Source organism: Talpa occidentalis, unplaced genomic scaffold, assembly GCF_014898055.3.
Source record: "Talpa occidentalis isolate TD23 unplaced genomic scaffold, MPIMG_talOcc4v2.1, whole genome shotgun sequence".
Classification (NCBI taxonomy): domain Eukaryota; kingdom Metazoa; phylum Chordata; class Mammalia; order Eulipotyphla; family Talpidae; genus Talpa; species Talpa occidentalis.
Genome location: NW_026555331.1, coordinates 98602846 through 98620751, shown reverse-complemented (window position 1 = coordinate 98620751; position 17906 = coordinate 98602846). Strand labels below are relative to the sequence as shown.

Here is a 17906-nt window from a genome sequence, read left to right as displayed (position 1 = left end):
GTATAGGAATTGGAGAGTGGCTTATGAGAAATTCGTGGTTGATTAGAGGGATTGCTGAGGGATGCTTGTTTCCATTTTTATCCCCACAGGAGTTAGTTGAAATCCCCAGTGGCCTCATAATAAAGAGTTAGCCCCTTTCATTTCTAAGAGGGAAGAAGTAGGGATTTTCCAGGGGAAAGGACAGTCCCCTGTCTTAGTCCCACCATTGTTCATAATCACAAAAAGAGACAAAAAAATTCCTCAGATCAGTACATGTATTTTCATCCTTCACACTAGAATTTCACTGGGCATGTAACTTTGTGCTTCGTATGCTATCACTTCAGAACCTATATCTTTTTGTTTTTGTCTTGCTGTAGTTTTGTGCATTGATTTCATTTTTACCCAACAGTTTATGGTTCTTTTAAAAAGTTATGTGGACCTATCTTTTTTTCAGATATGACTCATGGTATTTGCTTCTTGCTTTTCACTTCTTGCTTCCCCCCTATATCTAAGTTGAGATTTTGAGAAGAATATTTTGGGTACCATAGGCAATTATTTCCAGGCCTGGAAAACTGTTCTTGTCAACAGGAATCTACAACATAAAATCTGCAACAGAAACACATCCTATCATATTTGAGTTGAGAATCAACAAGTAGAATAATATGTAATAAAGAATACAGAAAATGCAAATTACTTGAAGTCTTTCATATCAATTCTTAAATGTATATGTTAGAGTATGTTTTTAAACCAGTGGGTTTTTAAACCAGCCTTAAAATTATACAATGTACTAAGAAGTTAGACCATCTAGACAATGGTCCTAGAATCATATTTCATCTTCAGCTTAGAAAGCATTTTATGAAATTATTTTCCTCATTCCCATGAATTATTGTATTTCTTGCAAATACAAGGAGGTTATGATGACCCTTAAAAAGACTTAATGGGCATGAGAAGGCTTTTGGAATATCTTAAGTAGGAAGCACCAGAAATCCATCTTTCCACCCAGACAACAGTCACATTGGCAGAATTTATGTGATGTAACTTTCTTGGAACGTTGAAGTCTTTTGACAGTTTGCAAATTCCCTGAGAAGACTTGGGCAGCAAATTATGATTAATATAAGTCGATTTTAACTCTTAGAAAGTATTATCCACCATTCTCCAGCCTAGTAGCAGACAGCCATGCACACATCTCTGAAGCAGTTTTATTTCTGATCAGATTTGTTTTTTTTTGCGTGGATAATGACCCCTAATGAAGCTGTAAGATGACAAACCTTGTGGGTATGAGCATGTCCATAACGAAGAGATTACATTTGGATTCTATATTGCAACATATATTGTACATGTGAAAGATTTACTGGTAATCAGAATAGTAATTGATCAGAATAGAGGTAACAACAAAATATGTGGAAAAAACCCCTGTAAAATGCTGGCATTTTCTCACTGAGTACTTGGCACATGGTAGGCACCAAATACAAAATCGTTTATTATAGACACAGTCTGATTTTGAAAGATTGAATGCATACGTTCAACAGTTATTTATATTGTCCATACATTCGTATATATACTCTGTTAGATTACAGTGCATCCAGAAAACACAGTGTTTATCTTCAGTGAAGAAGTTTACTGTCAGTTAAGGGCCTTGGGAAGTACAAGAACAATTAAAATAAAGTTTTATAAATATTCTAAGCTAATATTTTCAGGGAAGCTATGTAAGCCTATAAACGCACTTGTATCTGACCAGGATGAACGTGCTTATAAAGTGACATTATGTTTTTTATAAGCTGGGTAAAGAGTACTTTATAGATGGTACACAACAAGCTTGGGCTCCCTAGGCCTCTCCCTTTCCCCAAGGGTTATTGCATGAAATTGTGAAGAGGTCAAAGGATTGGACTATGTTGGATCATTGGGGGATTTCCCAGAAGCTGAGGAACTTTCTCTTCCTCTTGTGCTTTTATACTAGGGTAGTGGACTATGAGGGTTCTTATTCCTTGGCTTTGATTCCTTGAAGGCCATGGACCATAATGTCCACTACCCTCTTACTGTAACCAAATTCATTGTCATATCAGGAAATGAACTTAATAAAGTGGTGATTGAGGGCAATACCAACCCCTGCATCAAAGGTAGAGGAGAGGCTGTCACTGATATATTAGCACTGTACTCCAAGATGAACTCAGTGCTGTGATGCCTGCTTCACCACCTCTACATGTTACCATGTGTAGCACCTTCCTTCAGATCTACAGCCAACATGCTGGGGTTGGGGACATGGAAGTCTCAGGGATGAATTGCTCACAACCTAGGTGGCACCAGTATAAATGGAGATGATATCCTCACTAGCCCCTCAGCTATTACACCACAGCTTCCCATAGAGGTGATCCACACTCCTCTGGGTGGCAGTGATGACATGGACTGTGGTTATGAGTCCCTCCATGATGTCAAAGATGTCATGGATGACCTTGGACAGGAGATCAAGCAATTGGTGACATCGAAAGCACTGATGACAACCTTGAGGACATTGTACTTCTCATGTTTCACTCCTATCACAAACATGGGGGCATCAGCAGGTATAGAGATAATGACTCTTGACCCCATCCTTCAAGTGAGCCCCAACCTTCTCCAGGGTAATGAAGACACCAATGGACTCCACTACATATTCAGTACCATCATTATCCCATTTTATGTTAATGGGGTCTCTTGCATTTTTTTAATCCATGTATTCTATTTTCAGATCCATTAGTTCTAGTTTTACAGTGACATATTTTCTTAATCTTTATCGCCTTCCTATTTTCATCATCCATTGTCTTTTCTTAATTCAGCAAACATGGTTACAACTATTAAACTTAAACTCCTCATCAGGCATATTCCACAGTTCTGATGGATTGCGAATTCCCTCAGAGATTTTTTGCTCCAACATTTGTAACGTGTTCTTTGTCTCTTCATTTTTAGTTATTATGGGTCTTCATAGGAGGTTTATTTTTCTTATCTCGATAAATTGACTTTATACCCTACTAGAAGAATGTAGGTATAATCCCACGTTTTTTACCCAGGATCTTTAGGTGTCTGTCATTTCATATTTCAATGCATTGGTACCTGTTCTGATGGCTGGGGCACTGTAGTTGATAAGGGATAATAGGTAAGAACAAAACAGAGCAGTAGGACACTGAATGATCACTTCCAGTGACCCTCAGTGGTTCAAGTTTCCTACAGTGCTGCAGGTACCCAAATTGTATGGTGGGGTCCACGGTGTTCTTCCTAGCCAAAATGTCTCATATTGAGCCTTAATTTCTGGGATGCAGCTTAAAAATAAATATAGTGCTGGGTAAGAACTATAGTTGAGACAAGCCACAAACCAAGATTTGTTCTCTTTGCTTTTTGAGTATAGAACCCTTCCCTGGGGCCCTTGATCCTATTATTTAGGTCCAGGTGCCTCAGACTCTGGTCAGTGAAAGCATTGACTTGTCTTGTCTTTGGTCCTGTTCTGCATATCACAGTCTCAGGCTGCCTCTTGTATGAGGAGACATAGGTGATCCCATCTGTTTCTACCAGTTAGTGGTGTACCCTCTGTCCTGTGTACCAGCTCTATGCCCTCCCTTCTCTAATGTAATGCTCAACTTTTAAAGTCCCCAATATAGGTATGTGCCATTAAGGTATCAACAGCAGAGGAGCTCTGTCCAGCAGCTGTCCCTTCATCTCATGGACTGTACTGTGGTAGTATCACACATGCAGGATATTTTAGAGTTTTTCTTACCACTTTCTGCCATAGCTGTTGATCTTAATGGATGTGATAGTCATCAGTTTACTTTTTGGCGTTGTTGCCTTTGTTTTGTTATAATTTGTTTGTGAATATATGAATACAAGGTGCAAGGTTTCTTTACTCTGCCACCATCTTGCTGGACTCCTCCATAGTCTAAATTTTTTTGTGGATGTAAATTTTCAAAAATAATCAGCGGCTATCAGTTAAACATGGCAATCTAAGAATATGTGCATTTCCCTAAACGTCATCGAAATGGAAACAAAAATCAGACATGAAAAGGGAACATCCAGAACTACTTTTGGATATAATGCATAATAGTGAAAATTATCTGTAAGTTAGAAAGCATTTGCATTGTTTCAAGTAAACACCAGAGCAAACATACAAGTGAAATTGCACTCCAGTAGACAAAGGAATGCACTAGTAAAAGAATGTGAAGTGAGTGAATTTTCCCCCAATGCGTCTTAGAGAAATTCTAAGCTCATAGTGACAAGAACAAGATGGTGTTTGTTCTCAGGATCTCAGAATTCTGAATGAACAACTTTAGAAAAATAGTGAGACTCTACTGCAGTTGAAGAATGAAGGAAGAGTTTCTAGAGCATGTATTGAAGAGGGTGAAAAAATAATATTCAGAATCTGGGAAAGGGAGAAATGGTGGCACAATTTGTTCACTTTTGCACTTTAAAAATTTGGGGCTAGACAACTTTTGTTATGGAGGACTTTCCTGTGCATTATGGAATTTTTGCCATTGTCTTTGGTCTGTAAACACTAGTTGCCAGTAGTTCTCCCTCATTCAGCTGTGACAAACAAAAACTTCTGTAAAAAATAAAAATTATTGCCTTCTGATTTAGCCTTTAGATGTTTATGCATCTAATTTCTATTAGATGTTACTAATCACTCATCTGATTCAACTTTTTTTAAAGCTTAAACTTATTCATGTTTTTCCAAAGTGTTTTGTGATCTTTCACTGTGTCTTCATAGTTTTTACTGAATGACTAGATTGATTGCTAGTCAGCTATCATGGGTATCCTTTATAGTTCTGAGTGTTTATTTTCCTAATCGACTTCTTACCTCATGGAAAGGTGTTGTAGACTCTCAGCAATCAGAGAGGAGAGCCTTGAAGATTTCCAATTAGGTTTGGTAGGAATAGAGTAGACAATAGAGAGGGTGTCATATTCAGTAAAATATTTTTTAATAAATAATAGGTATGTTTTGTTATATTGGTTATATTTCACTGTTTCATGGTTGCCCATGTACCTTTTTTAGAAGTATCTATCTTCTATAGATAGAACTTAAGGATAGGCAAGGCAAATATTATACAAACATTATTGGTAAATTTACACACGAAGAAACAAATTCTTATGTTATTATTTTAAGGTACATATTTGGTAAATTGCAATAAGCAGTTTGTTATGTGTGTACCCATGATTCTCTGGGTAAACATTATAGGGAGGAACAATGATATTTCTTCCTTGGAAATTCAGACTTAAGGTATTGAAGAACCAGCATCATTCAGAATTTAGCCTCAGAACTTACTGATGGTAATACAGAGTTGGACAAGCAGCCATGCTGGGCTGTGGTAGAGATGGGGAAACAGAAAGATGATACAACAAATTACAGGTGGACATATTTATAGAGTAAAAGAGAGAGAAACGGACAAGGCATTTCTTGAAAGAGTGAGTAATTTAGGTTCCCCATCTTGTATCCCCAGGTCACAAGATATCTAACTACTTAATTTTCTGTTTTAGTATTCTGAGCTGTTTCGTATTCTCTAATAAACCTTTTATTTTGTTAGTTTGAATAGAGATTGCTTCTTGTAAATGAAGCTCTGGTCAAGAGAAATGTTTCAGTTAAGTACCAATCACAGCATCATTTGCAAAGGGCTCAAGGTGACATGGACAACCAATGTTACAAACTAAAAGGAAGCAATATAATATAAACCTAATCCTTGATAAGTATTATTGTCAAATATTTTATAAATATGATGTTGGAGAAGTAGTCTCTTATATTAAAAAAGGAAACATTATTTCACTGGAGACAATAATAAAATTAAGCTTAGTTATTACACATTCCACAAGCAACATCATGCTCTTTATTACCCTTTTGTGTTTTCCAGTTTTACCCTAAAGAATAATTGGATCTATTACAGGACTATGAGAATCATTCCCACTTTAATTTTACTGTTTAAAGTTATGTTTTAGGAAATTGTACACATTGAGACATATAAAATATGATGGGATTTTCTAGATTTAGAAAAGCAAGTTTTTACTCTCTCAAAACAAATGTAATTAAGTCAGGTAGACAATCTTAGCACTAATATTCAGGAAATATGCCAATATTATGAGTAAGCAAACTATGAACAAAACCAAGAAAATTTCAAGTACACAAATATGAGTTTATTTAGTGATTTGATTTCCTGTTCTTTTCTTGGAATAAATTGGATTCAGCCTCTGGACTTTCCCTAAGATTCCTCTACCATGTGTTTAAACATTTTTTGATAAAATGTTGTTGGCTATTTATAAAAGAATATGTTTATTTGTAAGAGTAAGATTGAGCATGTGCATATTAATAAGGGCAGAAAGATTTGTTCTTTGCAAATCTTGAAAAAGAAATATCTGATCTTTGCCTTAGCCCTAAATTAACCAATCTAAATCTTTTTGAGATCTTCTACTTTATGATAGGAAAGCAGCAAGTGTAGATTTTGAAACTCTAGGTGTCTTTCTGCTTCTGTTACTTTTCGCAGCTCTGGCTTCTTGATATGTAAGAGAATAATCTCATTGTCCATCATTCTTGTATTCTTCTTTTAGGTGTTAACATAATACTGATTACTTAAGACCTATTTATTCCTTACTTCCTGAAAAAATTATGTGTGTGTGTGAGTATGTATGTATGTATTTTGTAACTATTTTTTTAAATTGGGGCAACATTGATTTACAACCCATACATAGGGTATAGGCTAACACCTCTTTAGATATATGTTACCACACCATGATCATCACCAAAGCACCCATGATACTTACCCCAAATTTAAGGGACTTACAATGAAAGCCAAAAAGAAATAAGGCAATAAGGTAAAGGAATGATTATATTTTTATTTCCTTATTATGAAACCACAAAATTCTTGGTAGTTAATATAAACATTGAATTGTAATGAGTTACATGTCATTGTCATTACTATTAGGAAAGAAACCATTTAATTTATCAGGATATATAAGTTCCTTGATGGAAGCTCTCAAAAAATTATAAGAATAATAAAAAATTATCAAGAGTATTTTTTGAGGGAACACAAATGGAGTATTATGCAGCGTTATATTTACAATTTTAGCAATTTACTCTGATAAAAACTTAGGACTTTGCATTGTATAAAAAAATTTTTATAGGACACTTGGTTATTGTCTCTTTTGCTGTGCAGAAGCTTTCAGTTTGATATAATCCCAGGTGTTTATCTTTTCCTTGACTTTCTTTGCTTTGGACGATGAGTCTTTAAAGATATTATTGCGATGCATGTCTCATAGTGTTTTACCTATATTTTCTTCTATATATGTTATATAACTTTGAAGTAAGTTATAAGAAAAAGTGTTGAATTTGTGGGAGATCATTTCTCTCAATAGTCACAGCAATCCCTACCATTCCAGTGTGACTTTGCCCTTTCGTCCATAAAGAGATGGAGTCTACTTTCTTGTTTCTTGAATTTGGCCCCTGATTTATCTTGAGTTATAGAATGCAGCTTCCATGCTTAGTACTTAAGGAGTGTGTTTTCACTCATTTGGAAACCAACTGTCATGTAAAGAGGTTGACTGCTATTTTGGAAAGAGTATGTGCAAGAAAGTCCTTGAAGATTAAAGGCCCCATGAAGAGAAAGGATCTTAACAACAGCCAGCACCAAGTCTAAAGATGTGAATGAACTCATCCTGGATGTTCCAAACTTAGCTGAATTTCCTGAAGACTATCGCTCATAAATAAAAGAAATAGACGATTACTATTGTTTAACTTTCAAGATACTTTATTAAGCAGCAATAAATAACTTATGTGGGTTTTTTTGCAACTATTTTTTCCCAGCCTGTGGCTTGTTTTTTAGTTCTCTTGATTGTGTCTTTCACTGAATCAAAATTTTAATTTTAATAAAGTCTTACAGACCAGTTCTTTTTTTCATGGATTATGCCTTTGGTGTTGTATCAATAAGACAATTCAAGGTTGCCTAGATTTTCTATTATATTAACTTTAGAATTTTTATATATTTTTTGTTTTACATTTAGGTCATATTTTTTTTTGTTTTTTGTTTTAATTCTTTTATTTATTTATATGTATTTTACACCACTGTTCATTTTTTTAGGTGTCATAATTTTGAATTAATTTTGTGAAGTGTCTAAGGTGAGGTATATGTCTAGCTCCATTGTTTTTCTTGCATATGGATGTCCAGCACAAGTTAGTGAAAGAGTACCTTTTCTCCATTGTGTTCTGAAAGAGACTACTTTTGAATTGTATAACAGTATGACAAACAGAATAAAACAGCTGAGAATCTTTATGAGGTGATGGATGGTATAGATCTGTCTCTCTATATATCATCTTTCAACTATTCTAGATTGTTACTGTGTAAAGGCTTCCTTTTTACAAATTTGTGCAATTAATAAAGTACCACTTTGTGAACACATATCTAAAGAAAAGACTGGAATGTATAAACACGACATTGGCTATGGGGTATCCATCCAATCTCATGATGAGATTTCTTGGATCTCTTCAATAAACAGAACAAGGATTAAATATTAGCATTTACATGAGTTAAAGAATGGAAGTCATAAATAGAGGTGTTAGGGATTTCTCATTCTTTACCCCATATTTTGTTCAGTATTAAGCTTTCTAGATTTCATCACCTTGGCAGTGTTGTCAATTCTGTCCCCATCCCTGAACAAAGCAATTAAGAAATCCATGGGGCTCCCCATAGAGTGAGTGTGAAATGGGGACATCCAGTGGGAATTTACCTACTTCCAAGGGAGTGTCCCTTCCCACCTGGGAAATACCTTGGGTGATGCTCTTTTAATTCTAAACTAGTGAGGTGTTCGTGGATATACATGAGGTTTTCTGAATTTGTGATTGTGACTAACTGCTTCACGTTGCCATGTTCTATTTATAGCTTCAGATTACAAAATTTCTGACCGTAGAGTTGATGATAGTATTTATTTTCTGCTTCTACCATAATGTTCTATCCAGCAGCTCTAGTCTGTATCCTAGTTTCCGCTTTCTTTCTCCATTAAGAAAGGAAAAAAGGAAAGAAGGAGAGGGAGCGGGGAAAGGGAGGAAGAAGAAAGAGCAGAAAGAATGAAGGAAGAAAGTGGGGAAAAGAGAGAAAAGCGATCAGAAAGTAGAGAAATGGATGAACATTCTCAATTCAGATACAGTTTTAGATTTTGTGTGGTAGACACTTCTGATTTGTTTGATAATTATAGTTTCCTTTGCCAGATTCTCTATGTATGAATACAGAATGACATGTTTCTCTAATGTGCATGACTGCTGAGTTGTTTTATGGCTCCATCATGAAAGTCTTGTTTCAAAACAATTGAAATCAAGGATTCTTAACAGGATTGTAACGTTTCATCTAAAAAGGATGAATAACCCACTACAGAAGAAAAATTAAACCTCTATATCAAAATGACCTAGTAAAAAAAAATGGAATTATGGAAATGCATTTCATAATTGGTCAAAAGTTCAAGGGACACACAACATGTGTATTTTTGACCCCAAATTAGCTGAGTTTTTTCTTGTTTCAGATTTAAAATGAAATACATTCTCACAGTTTGGGTGTATAGTCCTTAAAACTGATAAATACTATATGTTTTGTATTCCTTTGGCAGATAAATAGACAAATTCCTGAGTATTTATATAAACATAATTATTCTAACTCTAAAAATTCCCTATGGTTAATTAAAGTATCATTTCTTAAGATGTTTTTCCCTTTGAACAAAAATATTGAGAAGAAAAAGTCATTGCTATAACTGTCATTATTAATAACTTTGTTGCTTATACCTACATTTAAAGTTCTAACATGACTTCATATTTTATGTACATTCATTAAACTATTAAATAATGAGCATAGTGTAATAAATCCTTGCTAAAACAAAAGCTGATTGGGGGGTGCAGTATTTTGGGTTTTGCTGTAGGACTTTTACTTTTATATAAAATTTTTTGATTTCTATGGTTTCACACAAAATTTTACAGAAGTAGCACAAGATTTACAAGTTATTTCTATTTTGCTCTATCTTTATTTCTCCCTTTTGCTCTCTTTTCTCTCTATGTGTGTCACAAGTATGTGTATCAGATGTGCATTTAGATGCAGTTATATAAAAGAGTGAGAGTTGATGCTAAGTATACATAATATTGGTATTGCTTTAAAAAAAATGTATTTATGCATAGAAGATCTAGGGTGTAGGCCAGAGGTGCAGGGGTTGAGAGGATTCACCAGAGACAGAGTGGGGAGCAGAATAGGCAGATTTACTGAAAGACACTGCTAAGGGGAGCAGTGCGAAACAGGAAAGGACTGCTGCTCCTTTTGGGTCAGCTTCCTGGCTGGGGTTGAACTCAGGCCTCCCCATTGCATTGGTAGCACTGACATTTAACCCCTAAGCCACCAGGGAGGCCCCAGGAGGAATTGTTTTGTGAAAAGATTCAGTTTATCTTCTAATGTTTGTCGTGGCCACATAATCAGAGTATTGGGTATTGATTTGAATCAGACTTTGGTCCAATATAAGGGAGAATTTGCCAGCTGCACAGCTGCCCAGAGATATGATAGTTACTTTTTTGACAAAGGAATACCTCTTTAACCAGAGCTGAGGTGGAATTAGAAGAATTAAATATCGTTTAACTTCCATAGTAATAGAAAGGAAAATCATTTAAATTTACAAAAGAAATTCATAGCTTTTGACATAAGAATTTAATTTGCAGAGAAGGAGGAAAGCCGTTGTATAGTCAACTCTTTGTTCTAAATTTATCTTAAAGAGTTAAATGCAGTGGAAATAAATGAATGTCGTAATATCAATCAATACTCTCCAAAACACCTTCAGATCATGATAAATGGAGTCAGCATAAACATATATTTTAATATATTTTACAGCTCTGCAGAGAAAAGATATTTAAAACCATTACGTTGAAGAATTGCAAGTTCCTGAAATTTATCAAAAAGCAAATCAATGCTTAGCAGAAAGTTAACAAAAGAGCAAGTTATTTATAAATGATTGTTGAAATAAAAATGAACTAATCATGTCAGTAAGCTTTAATATTAAATGCATTTTGTTGTATTTGAAATGCTTTTAAACCAAACTATGTTTGGTTTTATGTGCTAGCAGTCTATTAATAATAACATTTGATTGCCTTATTCTTCAAACATGCCAGATAAAGTTTACTTAACTCCATTTTTTTTAATCTACCAGAAAAATTATCCAATAGACTAACATCTGCTTTGCATTATGATGTGGGTCACTCCCTTTCCTGACCCCTGCACTACTACATATAGACTCAAGAACATTCATACATGCCATTGGTATTTTTCACTTATGCTGCACCTTGACATACACGTATATATATGCACCATATATAGACAAATGTTTGTATAATTGTATATGTGTCTTTATGTAATATAGAAATAAACAGAGGCACTGAGAGACTGAGAATTGTTACTGGTAGGAACTTCTAAATAGGAAGAGTTGACAGTTTCTAAGTGTTTGTTTAATACTAAGCAGTATGCCAAGTGCTTTAGATGCTTTATCTCACTAAATTTAGGTCATATTTCTTTGAACTGCTACTGTTACTTTCATTTTAAAGTTCATACAATTAGTATAGATCACAAAGTTAGTATGTGGTAGAATCGAAATTCACAATTGGTCAGTGTGACCCCAGCTATTCTTAATCACTGTACCACATGGTTGATATTTATACACATAAATACTGTCTTCTCCTGTTTGATACCTAAACATAAATTCATGTCTCTGGATCATAAATCACCCCTATATGTCTCTCTATTTCTATCCAGAGCAGTGGTTCTTAATTAGAGATACATTTTCCCGTGAGGATATTTGACAATGTCTGAAGACATTTTCAGTTATCATGACTGACAGGGTATTTCTGGCACGGGTCGCAGATGCTGTGGACATCCTACAATACACAAGATATCATAGTTCCTATCCTGATACACACACATCAAATAATTATCTCGCCCAATCTGTTAATAGTGACAAATATGAGAAAACCCTTGCTAGAGAATATATTTTGAGAGAAATGTAAATCCACGTGTGTGTATATATTTACTGAATTATTTCTCTGCAGGGCCCTCGTTTAGGTTTTTAGATGATAATGTTCCTCAGAATGCTCTAGGACTCTTCTAATAGGTTATTTTGATTCACAAAATATATGAATTATTTTCAGCTCAGAGAACAGTATTGTCCTTGACATTCAACTCTGTTTTATGTCCAAAATGTCTAGACTTGGTTTTTGACTATACAAATATATATTTAAAAAAAAAACACAAGCTAGGATAAGAAAACTGTTATGAAATCATCTTTGTCTTAGCCAAACTGGGATGCCATTATCTATATAGTAGAGAATGGGACAAAATAACCAGCAATAAACTAGTCCCTATACAATCATTTGCTGCTTTGAAGTTTCAGAGACCATTTTCTTTCTCTTACTTGGCTAAAACAAACCACATTTCATATTTTTAGAAGGATCAAAAAGTCATTATCAAATTATAGGGCCCCTTGTAAAGTGATTCATCTGAAATGGGGTTTAATTCTTAATTTCGCAACAATCATAAGTAATTCTGGGAGGCAGTGTTATTAAGAATGAAGAAAAGGAACTAAGATTTATGGAAAGGATATGTTCAAATACAAATTGAGGCATATGAAATTATTCAAATTTGACATTTTCATCTATAAAAGGGGGTATATAACCCAGTGAAGAACAGCAACTTTGCAATTAACCTATGATCGCTGTTCACATCCAAGCTCTGCATCATATTATTGCTTGTCAACTTGAGATCATTGAGATACAAATGAATGTTTATATCTCAGTTGTCAAAGCCTTCAGTTCACATATTTACTGAATGTGTGCATTTTCTTTGTCTCTAAAGGAGCAGGGAACTTACCTATATCTTCATAATTTATTCCTGTCCTTTAGAGTGACTGTGGTCATTGCATTATAAACATTTTCTGAATGACTGCATGAAAAATAATAGTACTTCACAGAATGCTTGTAATGCTTATATGACAAAACATATTAAAGTCTTCAATAGATATAGTAAGTGTTAAATGTCAGCTCTGATTATGATTAACTCAGAAAGAATGAGGATTCCAGATGAGTTTTAGAGATTACTTTTTTCCTACTATCTTCATGTACTTTTATCTTCTCTTTGAAAGTTTATTTTTGGTTCCATGCCTTTACTATAAATGTCTATATAGTAGAGAATGAGACAAAATAACCAGCAATAAACTAGTCCCTATATAATCATTTACTGCTTTGAAATTTCAGAGGCCATTTTCTTTCTTTTAATTCTCTTAATTGGTGAATTTGTATGTCAGATTCTTTTACACACTTTGAGAAATGTGACCCTAAATTTTTTGTGCATGTAGTACTCTAAGTTATTTAGTAAATGAATGACTAAATAAATTCCTATCCCTTTTATTTTCTTTTCCTTTTGTCTTTCTCCTCTAGATTATAAGAGAATACATTTTCTTCAAAAATATTCATAGGCAGGCAGGTTTCCTTTGCAGATAAGTACAGTTCCAAGAAGTCATTTAGTGTCTTAACAAGGTTTTAGCCGCCATTTCTCCAATCAAAAGTCTCATGGTTCTGTGGTCACACGATCAAATCTTCTTGATGTTTTTATCTATATTAAGAGCATATCTGGTGTATTGTACCACTCAAAGTTGAGAATTTCAGTATTAGGTGACTCTAGCACTCAATGAGATATGGAGGGGTTGGGTTTGGGGAAAATACAGTAAGTCCCATTCTGTCACTGTGTTAGAGGTGTTTGTGAGATAATTGTAATATCAAGTAATATTAAGTAGGGAGTTGGATACATGATCTGAGTTCAGAAAAGGGGTCTTAAATGGTGATGTGATTTTAGAATATATCTGAAACTATGGGGTTTTCCTCTGCTTTAGCTAGAAAGAGGGTAGTTTTAATAAACCACTGGCCTCTGTTCCCTTGGAATAATGCAGAAACACTACCACCCAATAAACTTCATCTAATCATTTTTTAGTAGTTCCCAGGACCACCGCATACAAATTCACAAACTGTGACCTCATTTTCTTCTACTCTGTTAGTGAGCTCTGTGACCCCTCACAAGACACTTGAAGATGGTACTTCTTGACTGGCATGGCTAGTGGAACTCAATATGTCAAGGGGCTGATTGTCCCTTGGTGCTCTCTTACTCGAAAACAGATACTCTTCATTAACTGGTATTGTACTCTTCATTAACTTCACTACATGGAGTTACTTAAAAGTCTTAAAGGCCCTAGCTCTCCACCCCTGTCCACCATGTCATAACTTGAACAAAGCAGCCTTTGGATGTCCTCAGGTCCCAGAATAACTCCATGACCCTCTTCGTTTTTGCCTTTCCTCAGGGATTCAAGTAACTGATGTGTCTGCCTTGGAAGAGAAGAGCCACAAATGAGGGAGATATTTTGTTGTTATTTCCATCCTGGTACCTGATATTATATTGGGAGATCTAAAAACCCTTAATCTTCCTCTGAATCAAAAACTATCACAAAACTCCTAGTTATCAAAAGTACTCAAGGCTGAATGACTCTCAGCATCGCTGGATGTGGTTTTTAATATTATTTTCTTACTTGAAAATATGAGCATGGAAGCATAAATTTCAAAATTCTCACTGAAGTCTTAAATACGTATCTTGAGGGACTTTCAAATGTGTGCTTAGTGGTTAACTTTTAGTGAACAGGATTCATTTACATTTACTTTCAATTTTGCATGAAAGAAACTCTGGGTGCTTCTAGAATAAGCACGGAGAAATTTTAGATGTTATTCTCTAACAAATTGAAGAAATTTTGTTTTGAATGGAATGAATAGGAACCATTGAAGAAAATTTGCTCAGGGTTTTCTTTTTGCAGAAGCTTGGATAGAGCTCTTTCAAAATAATGCAGAGATGGCTATAAAGTTTTCAACTAGAAAAGTTGTAGGTATACAGACTTAACATTGAAATGAAAGAATTGTTGATAATGCCACTAAATAATTGCTGTAAACTACTAAGCATTGAATTTTCTCATGAAAGATCTGGTGGGACAATATCAGCTCTTTCTGGCTGACCAGCTGTGATAACAAACATGGGCCTTGTTAAACACTGTCAGCATTGGGTGATGGAGGAGGGTTTTTTTTTTTTTCTTTCTGGTTCAGATGTGCTTATCTTTTGTGGAGTAAATGGCTTTTTCTCCCTTTTTTGCCCCCGCCAGTGTCCGGACCTGGAACAGCAATTAGTACAGCTTCCCCCAGCATAAACCCTCTGGCAGTTCCCAGCAACAAGTTCAGAGGCACCCTTGAGGGAAATTTATAAGTTTCATGGACTCACGAGCAAATTTATTTCCCAGTGAATCAGCAGCAACCCCTTCTCATGCCCTGACACTATTGGTGGCTTTCTTGTTAGTCCGGATGATGCTCAAGCTGTCTCACAGCGAGGCATGACAATCTGAACAGGCAGCTTTGCAGTGACTTCCATCAGTATCCTGAAAGGCAGTTGTCAGTTGGGCTAAGTAACAATGGAGGGTCCTTTCTGGCAAACTTTTCCAATATCCAGTGGGCTCCAGATATAACCTCTACAGTGAGATGTGAATTCCAGTTGGGGAGAACTCTATCTGTCCAAGTTTGTTCCTTCCTTGAGTATTGTCCCTCAGTAAGCCTGGGTTTCCCTGAGAGTCCCCCAACCATAGCCACTTCCCTATCACTCCAATCCTCTGTTGCCATTTCTTTATAATGAACCCTTCCTGTTCAAATTACTGTGTGATTTCTGCCTTCTGATGGGAATGTAATGAATACAGTGAAGTAGAACAAGCATTTTATCTGGTAGGCAAATTAAGTTTTTGCAAGTACAAAGAGCCCAGGGATTGAATAGACTTTTGGATAAGCCTTAAAATGAACTTATTGAATCATTTTTCACTTTTGAACATGATCTCTTTGGTGTATGAGACGATCTGTGGGAATTATTACTAACAGTGACAGTGTACAGAAAAAACAGTTCTCTCAGCCTCCTCTCTAGAGAAAGCAACAGCATAAAAGGGAGACTTCCAGTTATGGACTTCTGTGTTGAAAACTTTGTTTGAATTCTATTTATATCTTAATTCTTTCACATATTAGCCAGATTTATTCATATTATTCCATGAGAATGTTATGACTTCCTCCCTCTTCTCCTCTTCCAACTTTATATGTAGGAAAGCAGAGGCAATTCGTAGTTGGGAGAGAAAAAGAAGTTTCCCACAGCTCCATCTCGATGCCAACCCCCAACCAGGAACACAGCCAGTCCTGAGGAAAATTGTTACATAAATTAAAGTTTCCTTGGTTTCACTTTTCCTTTTCTGTTGTGTGCTGCCTTCTTCCAAGTGCTTCAGTTTATCCTCTAGAGACTTCCATTAGGTACCTCTTCAGAAATCTAATATTCAAAGCTCATCTTTTGTACTGTCTCTTGTTTATCAAAATATCAGGTGCTACTTTTATCTGTAGAACCTATTGTAGGTTAACAGCTAATTTAACACCCCTCAGCTTTAAATTCTTGTGAATATGGCCAGTACATAATGTGCCACAATGTGGATTCTTGAGTCTATTCTAGAGTTACTGAATCAGATTCAGTGAAATCTGGAGTCTAGAAATCTGCATTTCTAATAATTTTTCTTCCAAACCAGATCACTAACCTGGAATAGTTTATAGTGTTATTCCCAAATAGATGCTTATATGGGAACTTCTAGCTTATGGAAATGCTAGCACATTCAGGAACAGAGAGAGATCCTGGATAGTTATACCTTTGTATTTGGGACCTTGGAGTCCTTCTGTGTAGTTTCACTACAGACTCCTTTAGTCCTGGGGGCTTTGTCTTTATCCTTAGAGGAAAGAGCCATGAAGTTACACTTCACATTGGATTGCTGAAAGCAACATTTGGATTGTTTACTTCTGTTATAGGAAGAAGTTTTCTGTAGACCAGTGGATTGAAGATGGAGGTTGCTGGTATTGAAGAGATTTAGAAGGTGTTAATGGTTTTTTTTTATGAAGACTGGTGAAATCCAGGACAGACAAATGTGGAGGTGAGTAGAAGATTGGGAGATCCAGGTGAATGTATTTTGTCATGCCTGGGTGAGAGATGCAGTAGGGGCAGGAGATACATAGATACTTGTTCCCTTTTCTCCCATCACCCCCAGAAATTTCACTGTAATTAGCTAATTGTTTATCAAGAAGAAATTATTTGAAAACTTCCTCTGACTTCTGTAAAAGTATTATATTGTGAAATTCCAGGGCTGCCGATCACAGCAGGACGTCAGAATTATCCAAATTACTGATTAAAATATATGAATTATTGGATCTCACTCTAAATATACTGAATAAGAATCTCTGAGGGGAAAACCCTGGAATACATATCTAGCTAGCTTGCTAGCTCTTATTTTCTACCTCCCCTTTTAACATTTATTTTTAAATAATTATAGAATAAAAGGAAATTGCAAAACAAAAATAAGTTAAGGGTAGTCCCATGTACCCTTCATCTGGTGGCTCGCAGTGATAACATCTTGTGTAACCATGGAACAATGTCACATTTACGATGTCTGTTTTTTTCAGCTCTCTAGATGATTATTCAGTTAACTAGAAAATTATTTAATAAGTGAATGGGTGATTATTCAAGTAAATGGCTTAACTTAGCGCCTTATAATCCTACAATATTTAGTAACCTAAAATCACTTTTTATTTGCCCATAGATTTGACAGTTCACTCATTGCTCTGGTTAGAGGAATAGTTCAGAATGATTCATTGAAATTCTTTAATTAGTAATCTATCCCTTGTCCTTTTTATAATACTTTGTAACTGCTCACTCAGTGAACTACCAATACTGAAGTTTTTTTCCTTCAGGTTTATCTACCTACCAATCATTTGCATATAAATATAAGTGGGAAATAGTGGAAATGTGGATTTATTTTGACCAGACTGT

General features: G+C 35.3%; 1 protein-coding gene across 10 annotated transcripts in view; it reads left to right on the top strand.

Annotated features, from left to right (window-relative positions):
* Positions 1-17906, top strand: part of MACC1 (MET transcriptional regulator MACC1) — a 319768-nt gene that overhangs the window by 167221 nt on the left and 134641 nt on the right. For 9 of the 10 annotated variants that reach the window (XM_054692410.1, XM_054692411.1, XM_054692414.1 and 6 more), the window contains one exon: positions 16892-17013. The gene's annotated coding sequence lies outside the window, so the exon portion shown is untranslated. Of the gene's footprint in view, positions 1-16311; positions 16352-16891; positions 17014-17906 lie in introns of those variants that run through there. The other variant, XM_037508805.2, reaches the window with a different exon arrangement.